The sequence below is a fragment of the Mus musculus genome, chromosome 11 (assembly GCF_000001635.26).
Source record: "Mus musculus strain C57BL/6J chromosome 11, GRCm38.p6 C57BL/6J".
NCBI classification, from domain to species: Eukaryota; Metazoa; Chordata; class Mammalia; order Rodentia; family Muridae; genus Mus; species Mus musculus.
In genome coordinates this window covers 60,975,046-60,994,319 of record NC_000077.6, presented here as the reverse complement: position 1 = coordinate 60,994,319, position 19,274 = coordinate 60,975,046, and the positions used below count along the sequence as shown (strand labels likewise).

Below are 19,274 nucleotides of genomic sequence, written 5' to 3'. Positions count from 1 at the left end.
CTTGACCGAGATGCTCTCTCCCCCATGGCTAGTTTTCATAGTTCATATGTAGGCTAGGGGAGAAAACTCGTCAGTGGATTTATCCAGAGTTGGACTCTGTGACAGGACCAACCTGCCAGCACTTGCACGTAAGGGCCATGGCTGACATCACCCGTTGCGTGGTTGAGGACTGTGCCTTGCCTCCCTTCTGTCAGCCCACAGGAGCCCTGGGGATGGTAATGGCCTTTCCCTCAGAGGAGCTGTTCAGAAAGCAGATGTAGTAGAGCAGCTCCTAGTGTGGGCAGGCGCTTAGACAAAGTAAAGGTGTCACCAACCCAGGTGGCTGGGAACATTTATGCTTATGAAACAGGTCCCACCCATACAATAATGGCACGCTAATGGTTTTGTTAGTTATAGGCCTAACTACTCACTTTCTGGTTGGACTGGAAGCCTGCTCCACAGAAAAGAATTCATGTCTGGTACTGTAAACGTGAACGAAAACACACAGCTGAAGGTGTCATAGGCCCTAGGAGGGAAGTGGCTACTGTTCTTTAGCTAAACTGTCTTATAACTGTTTATTCTCCTAAGATGGTGCTATTGTCAACCTTGGTCATTAAAGCTTCCTTTTGCAGTCAAGGCTACCGCTGAGAGTAAGTCAGTACTCAGCTTAAAATGGAGCATCGGTTTCACCTTCCCGCCAAGGCTCAGAGATGTCATAGAAGAGCAGGAAGAATTTATGAACCAGAAGATTCGATTGGTTGTCATAAAATGCTGTCTTCAGAGTATGATATGGCCATTTGCTTATGAACTCAAAGCAGCTATGATGTCTTCTTGTTTTTCTGTTTCTGTAACAAAATACCCTGATTAAAACAATTTAAGGGAGAAAGCATTCATTTTTGCTTACAATTCCAGAGGAGAACTCTGGCGTCTCCAACACCGTGGAGCTTACCTTCACAGCTTCCTGGAAGGCCTCCCAAAGCCTCCTCATAAGGACTCTAACCCTATCACACATTGTCTAACCATAGTGGCTCTGTAAAACAGAAGATGAAGAACTCGTTATGCCTTCAATCTTGTATCTTTTATGCCTCTAAAACCAGTATCACATTGATGAAACTGACAGTCATGACAGTCATGTCACAGGTTGGAGGCTTAGGTGGGTGAGGCCTTGGCTCTCAGGGCATCTTTCCTCTTATTCCAATCAGAACAGGGGGGTTCTCTTGAATAGTGTTGATCTCTTGCTACAGCCTCTTTTCCATCACTTGCCTCAGACACAATCTTAAGCATCCCAGCATGCTTTTCCTCTCTTTTCTTTCTGTTTCATGTGTTGCTCTTTTTCATTGTAGACCTGTATAAAAGGAATTAGCAGTAACTACAGATACAATGTTATATCTTTTTGGTTTTTTTTAATCTCTTCCATCAAAGAAACTACTCCATTACTTTTGGATTCAGCTTCAGCCAAACTCTCAGAACAAGAATAGAATGCAGCCAGAGTTGTTGCCAGAATATAACCTGAGTGATTGGCCTCTAACAGAGATACCCACAAAGTCTTTGTTCCCCCTTTGAAACTTCATGTCCTAGTTAGGGTTACTATTGCTGTGATAAAACATCATTGCCAAAAACAAGTTGGAGAGGAAAATGTTTATTTGGCTTACACTTCCTTCCACAGCATAGTCCATCACTGAAGGAAGTTAGGGCAGGAACTCAAACAGGGCAGTAACCTGAGACAAGAGCCAATACAGACAGAGGCTATGAAGGGGTGCTGCTCACTGGATTGCTCATCATGGCTTGCTCAATCAGCTTTCTTATGTTGTTGGTTGTGATACTAACCTTTAATGCCTGAGTCAGCTCTTCAGCCTCAGACTGTTTTCTTATAGAACCCAGAACCACCAGCTCAGGGATGGCAGCATCCACAGTGGGCTGGGCTCTCCTCTGTCAATCACTAATAAATAAAATGCCTTACAGCTGGATCTTCTGGAGGTGTTTCCTCAACTGAGATTCCCTCCTTCCAGACGACTCTACCTTGTGTCAAGTTGACATAAAACTAGCCAGCACACGTCATAAGCCAGGCCCATATTTTCTTGGCTTTCTAGTCCCCCAAAGTCCCATCAGAACAGCTCATTAATCTCTGCTTACAGCATTCAAAGACTTTTTAACCTGAAGTTCCAAACTTTTCCAACCCTTCCCACAACCCAGTTTTGGAACATGGCCAGCAACATACCAACCCCCCCCCCCCCCCCCCCGCTTCTCATCCAAATTTCCGCCTCTGTTACTTTTCTGTTGCAGTGATAAAATACCCTACAAAAGAAACTTACGAAAAAGGGTTTCCTTTGGCTCATAGTTTCATAGGGGATACAGCCCACCATGCTGGAGAAGGCATTGTGGCAGGTGCAAGAAGCCTGCCCTTCATAGTGCATTGACAATATGGAAGCAGAAAGGAAACAGGAAATGGGGCCAGGCTATGGCCTAACCTTAGTGACCTACTTCCTATTATAACCTCCCCGAACAGTGCCACCATCTGTGACAGTTTTCAAACACAGGATCCCATGAGTGACTTGTGTATAAACTACAATCTATGAGTAGGTGCTGCACAAGATCAAGCCAGTCTACAGTCTGGCACAGGTAGGAGAGACTCTTGAGGAGCTTCACTCTGACGAGCTACTGGGAAATGAGGAGGAGAAAATTTATCCCCCCTTTGGGAATGTGTCCATTGATAGGTGACCTGTGCTCTTGTGGATGCACTCAAAGTTCCATAGCAGATACAGTCCCACACCCATGTGCTTGCAAGCAGTAGAAACTGGACCCAGTGAGTTATAAAAAGAAAAAGAAAAGGGCATGAAGTGGGAGGGAGCATGTTAGAGGAGTCCAGATCAAATAGAAGGCCTGGCGAGGGTATGATCAAGTTCATACATAAAATCATCAAAAATATCCTTTTAAAACACTGTCTGCATCTGGGGACCAAGTATTTTCCTCCACATTCTCAAGAGAGCAGAGATAAGAAATGAAGGACCATACGGCTGCCTAGCGACTGCAGAGGGGGTGTCAACATTTATCCTTCATCATCCCAGGTCTTAACCCCTTCTAGAGCCTCGGAGCTGATAGATTGGTCCTCGTGGGCAGATGTCATGTATACTGAGAAGTCATCAAAGGACCTGGAGTTGAACCAGCTGAAAGGGATGTTCAAGGTAGGGGCTGGCCTCCCACAACACCCTGGATTTCCAAAAGGATCATATCTATGCTTGGTGCAATGATGTGAAGTGACATGATCTGGTATGATGTCACCAAAGGTAACCTAGAGTCCCCAGCCCTCAGACTGGTGTCTCCCATGTGGGGCCTGGAGCATCCATGTGTCTTCCCCATTTCTCTCCATCATCAAGAGGCACTGCAGTAGGCAGGACATTAGGGTAAACCAGCCTTGGTCTTGTCACTTTCTATTCTATTACTGGTCTGACAGAAGCCCAGCTCCCCGTTTTGGAAGTATAATCAAACACACTGGTAGCTACACACAATGTTGGGGTCGTATCACAGCCTGCCACCAAGGTACTTTGCCCTTTTCCTACAGTCTTACCCATAAGAGGCTGGGCTGTTTTGCCTAAGAGATGGAGTTCATTGAGAAACCAACTCCTGGTGCCTAGCAGATTTCACCCAGTCCCTCAGTACCCACCTGCTATAGGCTGGATGCCCAGTTCAGGAGGCATTTGGCATCTATGCCACTGCATTCTATGACAAGTGTTCTTCTGGACTGCTCAAATTTAAGGGCCAGTGGTACACCAGAGCTTCAGGAAAGGCTGAAACTGGAGAAGGCGAGAAAGGATGCCAGGCATTCATGAAAGGGTAAGCGGGGGAGAGATGAATTAAAGTCCCTGAGACTATAGCATTGAAGGGCAAGGGGTGTGGTGTTTACCATGTGGCCAACGGAAGCCCTAGCTTTGAGTATCTACCACCTGTAAGGTCCCTGCAGGAATGAGCCACAGGCAGGTTCTGGCAGGAATGAGGAGGGATGAGGGATGTTTCCCTGTGCTCCTCCCTCCGTACGAACATTCAGTTCTCCCGTTTAACGCTCCAGCTTCCCTTGACCTCTCGCTTTGGGCTGGAAGTATAAGAGGGTCTGCCTCCGTAGTGGACACTAAGTGTCAGCTATAGGTACAAAAGTGTGGTTCTGGTCCTCAGACCACCTTATGGAATCCTTCGGCTGGCACAACAGCCTATGGATGGGCTTTGGCTTCTGTAGCTTCCACTGGTCCAGAAATGGCTGTGGAACATGGGGGTGAGGGCCAGGTCTTCTCGGAGGAAAACTGGAGAAACAGTGAATGGTAGTCAATCTCAAGGAAGCTGGGATAGCAGCCAATCCAAACCTGCAAGAGGCAGGCTGTCGTCTGAGATGGCTCGGGTCCCATCCTGATGAGGTAAAAAAAAAATCTATATATCTGTTTCATAAGGTCATGGTTTCAGAACCCCCATTGCTCAAGAAGCCTGTACAGTCCCAAATCATCTTCTTCCTTTCCCTTGTTCACACCCATGCTGGCCACAAGGGGCTGGATTTGCTGAGTAGGGAAATCATGTTAACAACAATTCCACATGGTGGTCTATTCTCTCTGTGGGGGCGGGGTGGTCATTAGCCAGGGATGGAGGGTGGAGATGTGTATGTCTCCATCTTGTAGATGTCCAAATGTCATACCTTGGTGAGGATCTGAAAGGCTAGTTGAGATCAGGGTTGGTTGATGGGTGATTTGAGAACTCTGAGGCAGCTGTCCTCTGTGGCAAACTTTGGAGGCCTGGGGATATATAAGCCACACCCTCCTCAAAGTCCACAACCCACTCCTCCTGCAGCCTCCTGGGCTTTAGCATCCGTACCCTGGGTGAATTCAGCACCAGTGGCTGGGCCACAGCAACAGAGACAAGAGGATCAGGCCAGGTCATGTAAGCTGTCACCTAGTACCCCAAGAGGCCCCTCCTACTCTGGTGCTATCACCCACCCTCAAAAGCATTGTTTACTACATGAAAAGGTAAGCTTCTCCTAGCAGCTACATCACCAAAGGCAAACTGACTGGACCAAACCCAGAAGTTCCCACAAAGGAGCTGAGCATTGCTGATCTCTGCTAGGAAAGCTCATCTCCCAGAATCCCACTTGCTTACTTTTTCCAGGTATCTGGTCAAGATGGTCTTCTTGGAGATCTTCCCTCACATCCTTTTGCTTATCCTACTTTGCTCTTTTTTGTATCACTTGCTTCTCCCTGCTCCACATTTTAGGATCATCCACCTTCCTACTAAAGACATCAGCCCACCATGAGGCATCTTGGGCTGTCTGGAGTACATATGATGATTGACATTTGTTGACCAGGTCATTCAGTACTCCAGGATTCTAAGATATGTCCTTGAGGATAGCGATAATCTAGCATTACAGAATACAATGGTACTGGAACCAGGGCCTGCTCCAGGGTCTAAAGGCAGCTTGGGATCTGACCAAGGGAGTCAAGTGGGCTGGCCAACTCACCTAAACCACACAAACTGGGTGGAGCACTCTAGGAATCAGCATTCCACTAAGTTCTCAATTTCCTCACCTGTGCAATGGCTGGCTGCAAAAACCAAAGTTAAGGGCTCGTAAGATTTCCCAAGAGGGCTACCATTGTCTGTCAGGACAGGGTGTGAATAGTGAGAAAATGGAGACAGTTTGATACTGTCAAACTCAGCAGTCCAAGGAGTTCCACTAATCTCTTAGAGACGAAACCAGGATTCATGGCTTTAATACCAAGAAGAATTTTGGAACTAGCAGATATGATAAAAAAAAAAAAGAGTTGGAGATTTTACTAAAAATATTTTAATATAGGCACATCTCCATTACTTTCTATTGCTGTGATAAAATACCATGACCAAAGCAACGTACAGAAGAATGGGCTTATTTGGGACTTAGAGTTTTAGAGGATTAGAATCCATGACCATCAAGGTGATGAGCAAGTCTGCAGGCAGGCATAAACTGGAGCAATAGCTCAGAGCTTACAATTTGAGACCCAACCATCAGGGCAGAGAGGGCTAACTTGGAATGGCATGTGGTTTTGAAACTTCAAAGCCCACCCCCAGTGACACACCTCCTCCAACAAGGCCACACCTCTCACTCCTTCCCAAACAGTTCCACCAACTACCAGCTAAGTATTCAAACTTATGAACCTATGGGGATATTCTCATTCAAACTACCACATTCCATTCCTTGGTTCCCATAGGCCTGTAGCCATATCATAATGCAAAATACATTTAGCATAACTTCAAAGCGCCCCATAATGTTTCATAGTCTTAACACTCTTTAATTAAACATTCAAAGTCTCTTCTGAGACTCCAGGTAATCTCTTAGCTAGAAATCCCTACACAACCAAAATTAAAAAACAAATTACATACTTCCAACATACAATGGTACAGAATATACAATGCCATTCCAAAAGGGAAAAAGTGGAGTACAGTGTGAAAATACTAGACCAAAACAAGACCACAAACTCAGCAAGGAAAACTCTAAGTCCTATAACTCCATGTGTGATGATGTACGAGGGTTTAAATAGCTCCATCTTCCAGCTTTACTGATTGCAACATACCTCTCTTTCTTTTGGACTGAATCTATTCCCTGTCTTCAGCTACCAGTTGCTGTTGTGTTTTTTTTACAATTATAAACCTATATAAAAAAGATTACTAATAACCACAAGACAGGGTCAATATTAGGCTGTCTTGAAATCTCTTCTGCCAATGAAAGTAACCCAATAGTTTTCAATTTACCCTCAGGCAAATTCTTAAGACACAGGCAAAAGGCAGTTGTGTTAATCACCAAAATATTACAAAGTATCTCTAGCCCAGCTGCTAATATTGTTACCCTCTACAACATTTTGAACTGGACCTCCTTAGTCCATATTACTCTCAGCACTACCGTCTTCCAAGCCCCTACTAGAATGGCTTGTTAAACTCTACTCACAGAGCTCAAAAGTTTTTCTAGCCCAAAGTACTGAAAACTTCTACATCCATTTAAACCGTAGATTTATCAACATATACTTTCTTGGTGGCTCTCAGTTCATATCTCAAAAGTTTCCAAGAGATCTTTATTCTTCCTTTCCTTTCTTTTTTTTGTTTTGTTTGTTTGTTTGTTTGTTTTTTGAGACAAGGTTTCTCTGTGTAGCCCTGACTGTCCTGGAACTCACTCTGTAGACCAGGCTGGCCTCAAACTCAGAAATCCACCTGCCTCTGCCTCCCAAGTGCTGGGATTAAAGGCATGCACCACCACACCTGGCTCCCTTCTTTTTTAAATGGGAATACAGAGTAGGGCTGGAGACACCTTGTATGGAAATACAGATACTCTGAGAAGCTAACACTGGAGGCTACTAGGGTAGCACAAAAGGTTTACGTCCTTTCCTATACATGGGTTTTCTGTAAGAGTTCTAGTAAAAAATGTAGTTTGATGGCTTGGAGGATAGGAAGAACACTTGCTTCCTGTCATGAAAGGCTTTGACTGGATTCCAGGGCGAGGAGTTCTCTGTCTCATGCACCCAAGAGTTTTCCTTTTATGGGTCCTCAAGAAGACATATCTGACAAGTTATTTCTCCACCAGTAAAATGAGCCAAGTAGAGTATAAAGATTAAAGTATATAGACAGAGTTTTTGGGTTTTTTTAGGAGGGAGAAGTGGCTCTCAGGTGGGTGCTCTGGTCACAAAGACCAAGGCCAGGGAAGTCACCATGGGGAGGGAGACAGAGGGGAGGGAGAAGAGAAAGAGAAAAAACACACACACACAAAGAGAGGGAGGGAACAAGAAACGAGAGACCAAAATGTCTGGATTGTATAGAAAAAAATCCTTCGGAGGAGGGGAAGCCCAGCCCCTGTGCTGGAGCGTTCAGGGTAGAGGGTGAGGTATACCAGATAGGGATTGAGGGATGCTGGGAGAACCTGGAGGCAAGGTCCACTTTGGTATGTTAAATATGTATCTCAGCTGTTTGTCCCAGGTCTGAATCCCAACAATACCAGTGAGTCAGCTGAACATTTTTGAGTGCATATAGTTGTTCAGAAAGCAATAGAAAGGTTGACTACTGACTGAGAAATCATGATCCCTGATGGGCGGGGAAGTAAAACCACAGGCAAGCTACATGTCTACAACAATGGTAAAGGGCTGCTTAGTCACCCAGGTGACATGGCCAGTGGTATCCTTCCTGTTGTCTGGGGATTCAGAGGTTCAGGGGTGGTGAGGCAAGCTGACTGTGTTGGTTAGTTTTATGTCAAATTACACAAGCTAGAATCATTTAGGAAGAGAGAACTGTAATTGAACAAAATCTCTACTAGATTGGCCTGGGACAAACATGAGGAGTACTTTTTTTTTTTTTAAACTAATGATTTATGTGGTAGGGCCCAGACTACTGTGGGTTGTGCCAACCTTGAACGGGTGGTCATGAGTTACATAAGAAAAAGCTTGAGTAAGCCATGAAGAGCAATCCAGTAAGAAACATCCCTCAATGGGCTTTGCTTCCGTTCCTGTCTCCAGGTTCCTGCCTTGAGTTCCTGACCTGATTTCCCTCAGTGATAAGGGTGTGACCCAGGAGTTCTAAGATGAGAGAAACCTGTTCCTTCCCAAGTTGCTTTTGGTCATGGTGTTTTAACACGTCAACAGAAACTTAACTAAAGAGATGTTGTGGGAACTTAGAAGATGAGACTGACAGCAGTGCAGACAGAGGAGGCCTACCTTGTGATGTTTCAGAGGGAAGCAAAGATTGTTTCAGGGCCGCTTACACGATATTTGGAACTAAGAACCGTCAAGGCAAAACCTTTGTTTTTTTCGGGGACAATGGATTCTGTTCAGCTAGAGCTGTGATCTGTGATTAGCAAGAGGTAGCATCGAGGCAAGATTTTTCTGGGAACTATTTCCTCAGGATCAGCACACAGAAGCTATGGTCCAGAGAGGGCCAGGGCTATATATACCCCATGCTAGCAGCCAAACTTGATCATGTGTCACAGCCTCCCAGGCAGTCCTGGGTTTGGAGGCATGAAGAGGTCATGGGGAGCAGCTGAGCCTTGGGGCCAGGAGAAACCAGGAGCCACCATCGCCATCGGAGGAAGTGCAGCCCAGTCAGAAGTTTCAGGACTGAAGGGGTCATGGTGAGAGGTTAAGCTTGCTACAATATGACAGTCAGCGTCCCTGAAGAAAGCCCAGGAGAGGCTCTGGGAAGGTACAGCCCAGTTGCAGCCGAGGCCCCAGCATTTTAGAGATGCCAGCACCATGGGATGACAGCCAAGCACAGCAGTGGCTGCGGAACGGAGCCAGCCCGATCCTGAGACAGCCTGTGTTGTGCTGGGTATGGCAGAGCAGGAGAAAGGGGGCTGTCTCAGGCCTTTGGAACCCTGAGGGGTGTGGGCGGGTCCCAGAGTCGGACACTGCGCTTTACACTGGTGGGCTTCGGTTTTGATCTGACTAAATTATAATTGCTCCCTGGTTCTTCCCTCCTGGGGTAGAAAGGGTGTGACTTATTTCGATTTTTACAAGAACCCAAAGTTGAGAGACTTTGAATTTTTAAAGAAACTCAAGAGTTTCAGAGAGATTTTAGGATTTTAGAAAGATTTAGGATTTTTTGTTGTTGTTGTTTTGTTTTGTTTTTTATTTTGTTTGGGGGGGTTGGTTTGGTTTTGGGTTTGTTTTTTGTTTGTTTGTTTGTTTGTTTGTTTGTTTGTTTGTTTGTTTTTGTAGCCCTGGCTGTCCTGTAGACTGACATGCCTCTGCCTTCCTAGTGTTGGGATTAAAGACGTAAACCACCACCACTGGTTGACTTTGGATATTTTTAAAAGGCTGAATTTTTTATTATTTTTTAAAGATTTATTCATTATTATATCTAAATACACTGTAGCTGTCTTCAGACACACCAGAAGAGGGCATCAGATCTCATTACGAATGGTTGTGAGTCACCATGTGGTTGCTGGGATTTGAACTCAGGACCTTCGGAAGAGCAGTCAGTGCTCTTTAACCATTGAGCCATCTCTCCAGCCCAAAAGGCTGAATTTTTAAAATATTTGAATTTTTAAAGACTGTAGGACTTTTTGAAGTTAGAATATTTTATATTGTGCTAGTGATATTAATATAAGATCTTTGGGACAAACAAAAACGGGAAGTTTATGGTTTAATAGTGATGTGTTTATATGTCAAGTTCACATAAGCTAGAATCATTTGGGAAGAGGGAACTACAATTGAGAATATCCCCCACCAGACTGACCCCCAGAAGAGCCTGTATGGTATTTTCTTGATAATGACTGCTGTGGTGGGGCCAGACCACTCTGGGTGGTGCCAGTAGCAGGCAGGTAGTTCTAAATTGCATAAGAAAGCAGTCTGAGCAAGCCACAGGGAGCAAGCCAGTAAGCAGCTCCCCTCCATGGCATCAGCTTCAGAGCCTGCGTCCAGGTTCCTGCTTAGAGTTCCTGCTCTGACTTATGTCAGTAATGAAAAGTGACCTAAACGCTGTAAGATGAAAACAATAAAAACAAGAAAAGTTTCCTCCCCAAGTTGCTTTTGGTCATGATTCGTATCATAGCTATAGCAAACTTAACTAAGACACCCATCTAGATATCAACTGCAGAAGTTGATGGGGAGCTGTGAGCTATATACCCCACTAAGGGATTTAGGTAGGTAGGTAGGTAGATAGATAGATAGCTAGATAGGTAGATAGATAGATAGATAGATAGATAGATAGATAGATAGATAGATAGATAGATAGATAGATAGATGATATTATAGTACATAGGCATATATAAGTATATATAGGCATATATAGTCATATACATAGGCATATATAATCAGCAAAGTCTACCTAGGATTGTTTTCTTCCCAGATCTCCTAGGAAAACTAGTTTCCAGAAAAATGAGCTGTGTACCACCTGTGGCTTGACACGCCTAGGCAGAGGTGGGAGGTGGGCGGGTGTCCCCACTGAAGATACACAGCTTCAGTCAAAAACCCAGGACTCAAGGGCCTGACAGATCTGGGGCTCAGTTTCTACTTGACTGTGACCCACTAGACCAGGTCATTCACCATGATCCTGACCTTACCATCTGTCCCTGTGGGCTCAAGGCCTTGGCTGGAACTTTAGGTAATACAGGGGGCTAACAAGTAGGGAGAAGTATACAGAGGATGCAGCCCTGGGGTAGACACACCCAGGGCCAGGGAGCATGGTGGAGGTAGGGAGTAGTAGGGTCCCTGAGGATTGTTGCAAGGCTTCAACCAGAAAGAAAACCGGCCCTCATAGCAATGGGACTATGACCCACAACTGAATTTGCATGTCTCTCTGCTTAGGAGAATTGAAGCAAGTATTCAGAGAAAATTCGGGCCCCAGCTTTGGCAACAGTGCCATGCACAGCAGCCAAAAGACAAAAGCAAGCTCCTCCTATCCAAGATGAGGCACGAGGAGAATATCATGTCTGTCTGCAGGACAGAGTCATTCAGCCTTGGAAAGGAGTGAGCAGTGTGCTCACCACAAAAAATAAATAAATAAATAAATAAATAAATAAATAAATAAAAAAAAATAAAAATAAAAATAAATCGACAAGTGTGTGTGGTCACGCAGTGTCACTCAGCTGGAAGCAGTGGTTGCACAATGCATACATATTTCAAAACAGCACACTGAAGCCAGGTGTGGTGGCACACACCCACAATCCCAACACTCAGGAGGTAGAGGCAGGAGGGAAGTGAGTCTTAGGCCAATTTCTGCTATACAAGTCTGAGGCTAGCCTGGGCTACGTGAGACCCTGTCTCAAAACAGAGACCAATGACAACAAAGTTAATCAATTAATTAAAAAGTAATAAGGGCTCAAAACCAGATTAGGCAGAACACCAAGTGACAAGTGAGAGGCCCATCTCCAGTCCTGTCAAGATAAAGGAGGGGAAGGACAAGGAAGGGGACGATGACCCACCGGGATCATGACAGCGACAGCAGTCTAATAGTGAAGCAATCCAACCCCCCTCCACACCCACTCTCTTTCACACGCTCATTCACTCTCACATACACCCTCACATGGAGAACCAACCTCCAGGGTGGGGGTGGGGGGCCGCGTGCCATGCGCTGGGGGCGGTTTCAGCCTTGCCAGCCACACTTTATAAATTTTGCATCATCTTGGCTATGAATAGCTCCTTCTGCAGCAAGGCAGACAGATCAAAGGGAGAAGAAGGGCCCGAGGAATGCTGGGGGAGGGTCAGGATGTACACTGAATCCCTAAAGAAGCTTTAGAGCCTGAGGGAAGGTGGGTGGTGTGGTAGGGTTGAAGGAGGGGGGGGATGATATCCCTTCCCACCCCACAAGGTGCACTTCCAAGACCAAGGTGAGGTTCCACAGGAGTTCCCAGTAGGAACCTGGAAAACCTGTATGCTTCCAAGATCATGGAATAGGGAGCCTGGAGTGGCACCTGAGTTGGCCTGAGGCCCGGATATCTGGTCAAGTAGAGGCTATTTTCAGATGAGCACCATGAGTCCCTCGGCCAGTCAAAGGGAATGCATGATGGGGCTCGGGTGAACTGACAGGGAGGCGTAACAGGAAGTGAGGTCCAGTGAGGTACAGGTCAGAGGTTAGGGAGGTCCCCAAAAGGCTGATGCGCTCATGACCACTTTCATAGCATCTGTGGCTAGGAGACCTGGGTTCAAATCCTAGCTCTGTCCTTTCTTAGCTGTTTGGCTTTTGGCCAAATCCATGACCTCTCTGTACCTCAGTTTCCCCAATATTGGCTTAGGAGTAAGTAATAAAAACCCTGGAGCTGGGTGGTCGCCCAGTGCAGTTCCTGGCCCCCAGCTGATGTCTACCGGAGGCATCGCCTCCCCCCAGGCCACTTTGCCACCCCACCTGACACAAGAAAAAGCTGGTCCTGCTCCAGGCCACATGAGCACACATTATCCCATGCCACCAGTGTTGTGGCTTGCCCATAAGAGCCAAGGAAGCCACTGGCAAACAGCCCTTCCCACCCAAGGGGAACCCAGTTTTTGAAGCTTACAGACTACCTCTGCCTGGCCACCCATCTATTTATACCACCATCTCATGTCCCCAGCTCAGGGTCTCTGGCCACTCCCAACCATCTGTCTCACTGGACTGTCATAAGCATAAATGTTCCCAGCCACCTGGGTTGGTGACACCTTTACTTTGTCTAAGCGCCTGCCCACACTAGGAGCTGCTCTACTACATCTGCTCTCTGAACAGCTCCTCTGAGGGAAAGGCCATTACCATCCCCAGGGCTCCTGTGGGCTGACGGAAGGGAGGCAAGGCACAGGCCTCAACCACGCAACGGGTGATGTCAGCCATGGCTCTTACGTGCAAGTGCTGGGAGAGAGGGTAAGTCCCTCCTGTTCCCTGGACCTTAGTTTCCTAAGCAATATCAGACCTAGGGTGCAGAGATCCCATAGCAAGACCTATAGAGTCCAACCCCAGCCTTTTGCTTGCTGGCTGGAGAGATGAGTACCCAGCCCAGCATGCACTTGTCTTCCTGCCTCCCAGACCTGGAGCCTGAGAGCTGAGCTTAACACTCAGTAAGGGCTTGGGAGGTAAGACAGAGCAGGGTTTCTACAGCTAGGGACAGATGAGAAACCCAGCCCCTCCAAGGGACCAGTGAGCACCCACCTGACATTCTTTTTTGGCTTCCTGGGGCTCTACCTAGGAAACTTCCTCCAAAATAAGACATGCCCTCCTTGAGGAGAAAAGGGAAAATAGATGAACAAACCCAGGAAAGCTGGCCTTACAGAGTCACAAGGGCCCCATCAGAAAAGCAGGTGCTAGGTGAGCAGACTCCCTCACCCACAGAGCTGCTTGGGGGAAGGGGTGGTGGGGGCGGAGGGGGTAGGGCTTGGGGGACTGGGGGTGGGGAGGAACGGGATACCACTCTAGCCTGCCAAGTTTCCTGGGAGTTCTCAGGAGGGATGGGCCTTTCAACCCCTTACTCATACTCCTGTTAGTGACCCCAATAAACCTCTGATTCACCAGGTGGGATCTGAGTGACATCGCTGTTTTGGCCTGTTATCCATGTCCTGTGTGGGGTGAGCACACATTTACTCTTATCTCCCCCAAATCAGGCAAGATCGGATTACCACCATCACCATCACCCCCACCCCAAATGTCTTCTCTCTTCTGCTGGCCAGGTCAGAGGGAACCTCAGAGATGCATGTTTCTGAGATTGTTCCCTCAGAAGGGAAAGATGGCTGCACTGTCACTCGGAGCCCATTTCCCAGGCTGGCTCTGGTACTTGGGATGTTTTTGGCATGTTTGTCTTCAGAGTTCTGCTACAGCCACTTCCTGCCACTGAAACTTACAAGCTATGTGACTCTGGGCACATGGCTTAGCTTCACTGTTCCTGTTTCCCCAGCTCCAAGACAGCAGCTGACAGCCGCTGGCATGGTGCCGTGGCCTCACGTCCCAGCCCCCCAAATCTGGTCAACTTGGTGTGTGTGAGCAGGACCTCTCACTGATGTTAGGGCCCCTCCAAAGCCACATTCATTTTTCTTTGCTTTATTACAGAGTCTCCTTATGTAGCTTAGGCTGCCCAGGAACTGGCGATTCTGCCTCAGCCTACAATGTTGGGATGTCAGGTATGGGTTTCCAGGGTTTGCACCTTGACTCATTGTGCAAACTTAGACAGACCACCTCACCTTTCTCTGCCTCAGTTTCTCACCTTCAAGACAGGCTCAATGCATATCTAACCCTAGACTCTCATCATGAAAATTAAGGGATGGAAATTAAGAAAAAAGCCCAATCACCAGTCCTGGTCCTCTTGTTGCTGACACTGTCATTTGTCCCCAGCCCTGTACCTCCATCTGGGGCAGGCCACAGGCACTCGGCTCAGATGGGAACTCTCCATTCCAGACACATTAAATACTTCTCTATGGCTGTGATTAAACACCACGACCAAGACAACTTAGAGAAGGAAGAGCTCATCTGGGTTTGGAATTCCAGAGAGATACAGGTCCATAATGGCAGAGAGGCAACACACGTGTCAGGCAGAACAAACAATCAGAGATCGCGTCTTCAGGCACAAACACAAAGAAGAAAGAGCAAACTGGAAGTGGAGCAAAGCTATGATGGCTTCCCTCAGTGATGTAACTCCTCTAGCAAGGCTGCCCCTCCCATAACCCGCCCCCCCCCCCAACAGTACCACCTACTGGGTGCCAAGTGTTCAAATACTGAGCCGATGGGGGGTATTTCTCATTCAAGTCACCACGGAGCTGACGAGTGCCTCATCCCACTGCAGCTGGCATGCAACAAACACATCAGATAGGAAAGCAAGGCTGGCAGACCACAAGCGCTCAGCCATACCCCTGGCCAGGAGAGTCTGGCAGCAGGATCCTGCTCCTGCCCTTAGGTCTGGGCTAAAGTCTTGGATGTGATGTCTAGAGAATTTTTTTCTCATGTGTTGAAGGCTTTGATCAGGACAAGCCTACCTGCCCACACATTTCAGTGTGGGAACCTGAGGTCACAGCTCACTCGGGAATGGCTCACACTTGAGAGTCAAGCCCAGGTGGCCCGGGACAGCTGCAAAAAACCAAACACAGCTGAGTTCTAATTCCAAATCCACCTCAGACACACAATTGCACCTACTCTGTGACATGGCTGTTAGGAACAGAGCTAACAGACCACACAAGGGACCAAGGGTTCAATGAGAGACAGCCCCTGTTGCCCACAGCCACTGGCATTTATAAAGGCATGTTGAAATGTGTTTCCCATCCACACTGCACATTATGAACTTTCTGTCTGATAGATCAAACCCCTCACTGACTTCAGACACCTTGGAAGACCTGTGTCTGACCACCTACCTGTTTCTTCCATCAAACCTTCCAGGCACAGACACTATGGCTCTGGTGTTCTCTGTGGTGCCAATAGAATGAACAGAAGGCCTGACACATCAGAAGATCTTAGATCATGAGTATCAGTGGGAAGGATGGCAGCGTTCACCACGGATAAACTGCAATATGGCTGCTGTCTTAATTAGGATTTTATTGCTGTGAACAGACACCATGACCAAGGCAACTCTTGTAAGGACAATATTTAAGTGGGGCTGGCTTACAGTTTCAGATTTGGTCCATTATCATCAAGGTGGGAACGTGGCAGCGTCCAGGCAGAAATGGCACTGGAGTTGCTGAGAGTTCCACCTCTTATTCCAACGGCTACTAGGAGGAAACTGGCTTCCAGGCAGCTGGGATGAGGGTCTTAAATCCCACACTCACAATGACACGCTTCCTCCAACAAGGCCACACCTACTCCAACAACCACACATCCCCATTCTGCAAGTTAGTAAGTTGTTTTAATTGGGGGCAAAGCCATCTGGAATATGAAGAGAAGTATGAAGCTAGGACCGGGGCTGATTAACACACTCTGCCAGCGCTTTGGGTTACACCATCAAAAACACTATTAGGGGGCTGGAGAGGTCGCTCAGAAGTTAAGAATGCTTGCTGCTCCTGCTAGAGTTTTGTTCCCAGCACCCACAGCCACCTATAACTACTGTTATAGGAGATCCTACCTTCTGCTTTCATAGGCACCTGCACACTTCTGATGTACATATCTACACTCAGGCACACACATCCATGTACACACACACACACACACACATAGCTCATGTGTGACATATTGTAGAGATGCTCAGGCCAAAGGCACCTTCTAATGGCTCCTAGCCTCTTGCACTAGATGCTTAATGCGCAAAGTATCACCTTGGCCCCAGAGAGAGGAAGGAAGAGCCACCAACTTTTCCATACTACAGGAGGGTGGCTTCTGCCTTGCCTGTCCAGCTGCTCAGTAAGGCAGCTGTATTCCTACCCCAAGGGTGGAAGGGGTTGGTGAGCCAGAGGAGAAGGAAGCCAGATCCTCAGTCCTAGATTCCCACCCAGCTGCAGGGGACTGTGCAGGGACAGAGCAAACTTCTCCAACATGAGTCAAAGGTGACTTTGTCAATGCAGCCTGTTCTAGTGTTGCTTAGATAGGGCCTCAGGGGGTGTGGCTCAGTGGCCTTCAGTGGCAAGGCTCTGGGAACCAACCAAGCACTGCAAAAGACAACACAGCACAAGCCAGCAAAGCCAAGAGTGAGCTAAGCAGAGAAACGCTGCCATCGGGATTCCCACAGTCACACCTCAGCCTGGCTGTGGTGGAGCTGGCCAGGACAGTGACCAAGCATGGCCGAAGCCCACCCCACAGCCATGTGGTCACCTAGAAGGCAACTCAGTCCTTGAGTTCCTAGCCCCAGAGGCAGAGAGGACTAGGTGAACTCGTGCTTATAGCTCTTAGCTGCATTCAGCAAGTCTTGTAAGGAAGACATTTAAAAGGAATCAAAAGGGATCAGGAAGGTCAGAAATCTAGGACAAAGACGAGGGTGGGAACAGGGAGCACCCCTGCAGCGTCGAGTTTCCTTCCAGGGACAGAGAGTTCAGCAGTTCAAGCACTTGGAACCTTAAACCCTGCAAACTCTGCCAGTGGGCGGCAGTATCTCAAGCTAAAGGTTGGATTAAGGGCGTGGCCTCCCACCTGCTGCTCCACACAGACCGCCTTTGGCTTTACTGAGAAGGCAGAGAAATCAAAGCAGGGGGCGGGATGCTGGGTGTGTGTGTGTGTGTGTGTGTGTGTGTGTGTGTGTGTGTGTGTGTGTGTGTGTGTGTGTGTGTATGTGTGTGTGTGATGCATTTACTGCAAACAGCAACCCTGGAGGAGAGGAGGCCTCAGGTTCTACCGGAAGTGTAGATCCCATGCCCTGGCTTATGATGACTTGAAACTTAAAGTGGGATTAAATTAGACCATCACCCTTCTAAGAAACAAGATACCAGCTGGGGAAAGTAGGAAATCTTTCTCTCCATAGGGAAAGATGGAAAAACAAAATGGAAAGAAAGAATCTCTCCTTGAACCCACACAGAGGTTCTGGGAGACACCGCCAGTAGGTGGCTTCCTCCCCAAAGCAGCACAGCAGGCCTCTGGGAGATTCATGGGGTGGCCAGATTGTGCCTGGAGAGGGCGTCCCAAATGGCTCAGGATTTGGAGTATCTAGACAGGTTCTATTGGAAGTGATTCCAGTGCCTCTCTGGTCCCAACCCATTGTATTACTGGGCTACCTAGAAAGGACAGAGGCCTATTAGGCCAGAAGGCTGTGGGCAGGGAGCCCACAGGTGAGGCTGTCGCAAAAGGCTGGCAGAAACAGGTTTGAAGAGAGAGAAAGAGAGAGAGAGAGAGAGAGAGAGAGAGAGAGAGAGAGAGAGAGCTAGGTCATATGTAAGCAAAACAAGCGATTTTGAGGAAATGGGAGAGCCAGCATTAGTGAGAAGGGAGTGAAAGAAGGGAGAGATGGCGTTAGCTGTTTGTCTATCTCTCCTGCACCTCCCAGCCTTCCTGCTGGAGAGGCATGGTCATGTGACTTAATTCAGTAAACACTCCAGGCTAGGACAGTTGAGGGGTCAGACACTGCCTCCCTCCACTATCTCGAAGGGTCACTGTGGAAACCCTTTGAGTCACAAGAGGGAAGTGAGGGTCAACATGTGGGTAAGGCCTCAGACAGTCAGTTACAACAGGGTAAGACTGGTCCAACAATCATCAAAACTGTGGGCTTTGTTATTACAAAGTTTCTGAGCATACCCGCTGGAACACACACATACAATTGGAGCCCCACTAACCGTGTCACTTTATAACTGACTTTAAAACTGTTTAAAACATAGCTTAGCTGGGTTTTTGGTTTGGTTTGGTTGTTTTTTGGTAGTGATAGGGATTGAACCCAAGGACTCTTGCACATGAGGTGAGTGCTCTAGCTGTACCCCTATCAAGAAGACCCCACAGGGATTTGAATGGACAGTTGAAGCTGTGGGAACATCACCCCAGTCATGACATAGAGCACTTCCTGCACCCTGAAGGCACCTTCTGACCATTTGCACGTGATCCCTACCCACTGGCAAACTTGACTTGTGTCCTGTATGGTTTGCCTTTTTCAAAAATGTCATGTGTGAGGGATTTCATAGCAGGACCACAGTTCTCTGCGAAGAGCTTCATCGCACCCCTTGGGAGACAGGTGCGGAGGCCCCTCCTTTTCAGTGCTGAGTGCTATTTCCACAGCACAGCATACCAGTGTGCTCACCACTCACTCAGCAGCTGCTGGTGCTTCGGCTGTTTCCTGTTTGCTTATGTAAATAAAACCCACAGGCAACATTTAGCCCCGAGTTCACACGGCCCCACGCTTTTATTTCTACTGGGTTAAGGGCTGCGATTACGTTTTCTGGTTGTGCGATATATGCATATGTGCCTAGCCAAGAGACCATCAGAATGCTTGTCAAAGCAGCTGCACCATGCTGCCCTCCAGCACGCAATCT

The 19,274-nt window shown here is 47.4% G+C and overlaps 1 long non-coding RNA gene across 4 annotated transcripts; it reads right to left on the bottom strand.

Annotated features, from left to right (window-relative positions):
- Positions 1-1,228: 1,228 nt before the first annotated feature.
- Gm35681 lies at positions 1,229-15,311 on the bottom strand. 4 transcript variants are annotated; one of them, XR_879909.1, is made up of 3 exons: positions 15,105-15,311; positions 3,641-4,374; positions 1,229-1,324 (listed from the first exon to the last, which is right to left on the bottom strand). It is a non-coding gene; the product is annotated as a predicted gene, 35681 (long non-coding RNA). The 4 variants fall into 4 exon arrangements; XR_879910.1 differs by having other exon boundaries at positions 3,641-4,271; XR_388710.2 differs by lacking the exon at positions 15,105-15,311 and adding an exon at positions 4,655-5,018.
- Between the last annotated feature and the right edge of the window lie 3,963 nt (positions 15,312-19,274).